Genomic DNA, 2,539 nt, shown 5'->3' with positions numbered 1-2,539 from the left:
TACATGCAAAACTGGACTGAATCTCTACGCAATTCATCAAGAGCTTCCCTTTACATTCTTTTTTCAAACTTTGATTTTAAATTGTATCTTGAACAAATTAACATTCAGAAATTTAGAATAGCATTAACAAGATTTAGAGTTTCAGCACATAGGTTATTAATTGAAACAGGAAGATGGCATAAACCAAACAAAATTCCAAGAAATGAAAGAAAATGTATAATATGTAACAAACTCGAGGATGAATACCATTTTTTATTAGAATGTACTTTATATTGTGAAATAAGAACGAAGTATTTACCAAAGTACTACTGGAAAAGACCAAACATACCTAAATTTATCGAATTAATGTCAAATGAATCGACTACTATAATAAGAAAACTGTCCACTTTAATTCATAAAGCTTTTGAAATCCGTACACCGATTTACTTTTCTTAAAAATATTTTCATTCACACTTTTCTCCTACAACGTCATTTTTACAAGTATATATTAATAATCTGTTTTGTTTAATCATTCAATACTTAAAACTATACATTTTATATGTAAGTGTAATACACATGTGTATTTGATTATTAGTTCATGTTATATTATGCAATATTAAGTTTCTTCTAGTAAAACATACATATTTATATGTGATTGTAATGTATTAAATCACAAGTTCAGGTTCTATTGTGAATTATTAAGTTTCTTCCGGTTAGAACATAATGCAATTTATTTTATTTACTTTTTTATTTCTTAGTGTTTAAAAGCTATATGTATGCAACACAATTAATTCTATTAAGAATTGTTACATAAAATGTGTAATTACATGTCTTTTAGAGACTATTATATGTCATTGTTATATGTCACCATTGACCTATATTTATTATTAAATGATTGATTGTATACCATGACACTCATGGGTTTGTAACCTTTTGTGAATAAAGATTATTATTATACAAATAACATGTACTTTGTACTTGGTAGGTGTCCTAAGTTATTGATATTGAACAAGTGAATAATAAAGTTTCAATATTATATAATATAATATTATATAACTGGTTTATGGGACCATATTTCATAAACCTTCTGACAAAACATTTTAGCTTTAAAAATGGGCATAAGTATGTCAAATTGTGAGCCACTCATACGAAACTTGGTCATTGACCTTAGATGTCAACACTTAAAATGTGTTTTAAGTTTCAAAGGAATCGCTAAAATAGTTTTTGCGAAACCATTTTTCATGAAAATTCTAAACAACAAATTCAAAGTCGAAAAAGAGGAATACTTTGATAACAATGCAATTCAGAGATTTATTACTTAAGTGTCTGAAGTGTGTGAAGTTTCAAAGCTGTATGATTTATTGTTTTTGAAATACCATGTTTCATGAAACTTCTTAATTACAAATTTCTTTGTCAAAATAAGGCCTATAATTTGGTCTCTATTCAATATAAGATGGACGAAGAATGAACTACGGGTGGAAACCGATTGAAACTGCAGCAAACAACAATGTGAGACTGATTTGGATTTAAAACTGGAACCTACATAAAAAATAAAGCGTTTGATTCATACGCTGTATGTCAATTTGAGATTATATATCCCTGTTCCGGAAATCAAAATAAAAAATGGATACCAAATGCAATGCAATGCAAGCAAAATATTTTCTTTTCTTAATCAATTAAAAAGGCTTATATAAGAATAACATCTGTCCTTGCATATGTACCCACATATTTTGTTTTTAAATAAGTCTCCAAGAAACTTAGGTAAATGAACTTACCTCGTCTGAATCGTTGTCATATTCTGCCGTATTTTCCTTGGAAATAATGAGGCAAGCACGTGGGACAGTAACAAAATCCATAAGTCAAAAATCAAAAGTCATAAATCAAAAGTCATAAATCAAAAGTCATAAGAAAATAGTAAAATAAATCTATAAGTCGAAACTCAAAAGTGACCCTCCAAGGCTTCCATAAATAATAGAATGTACTGGAAAACATTCATAAGTAATTTCATTTTGGAATTGTTCTCTGTTCATTACACTCTTTCTGCTGAGCCCACGGAGCCCATTACAGACGAGCTTTCTATTGATTCATTCAATATATTATAAAATCAGGCTACTTGGAGATATCGATTTGATTCAGATGAAAGAAGAATAGTTTTTGACAATAAAAAGAAAACAAAGCGACAAATAAACAAATGTTATAGAAATACCTTGTTTGCTTTGTTCTAAATATGCACAAACGTTTCATTTTTCTTGTTGTCAGGTGACGTTGCATTTTCGTAATTTGGTGATTTCATTTATTCCACAATTCACGAAAATGCAGGATTTTTTTACATATAACAGTAGTTGTGTCCCTTAGCTTTATATTATGATTTTCTTTTTCAAAATTTATTTAACAGTATTATTATACAGGTTCCATAATCTTATGGCGGGAATTGTAACAACTTAGGTTGCGAGTATACAAATTATGTAAATGTTTTAATGGTAAGTCAGTCACGGGGATGGCAGTTTTTCCTTATTGACCCAGTGTGTAAAAGATAGATACAATGGTAGTAAACACATGT

Source organism: Ruditapes philippinarum, unplaced genomic scaffold (assembly GCF_026571515.1).
Source record: "Ruditapes philippinarum isolate M1 unplaced genomic scaffold, ASM2657151v2 ctg8161_1_1_1_1, whole genome shotgun sequence".
Lineage (NCBI taxonomy): Eukaryota > Metazoa > Mollusca > Bivalvia > Venerida > Veneridae > Ruditapes > Ruditapes philippinarum.
Note: the sequence above shows the minus strand (reverse complement) of the source record.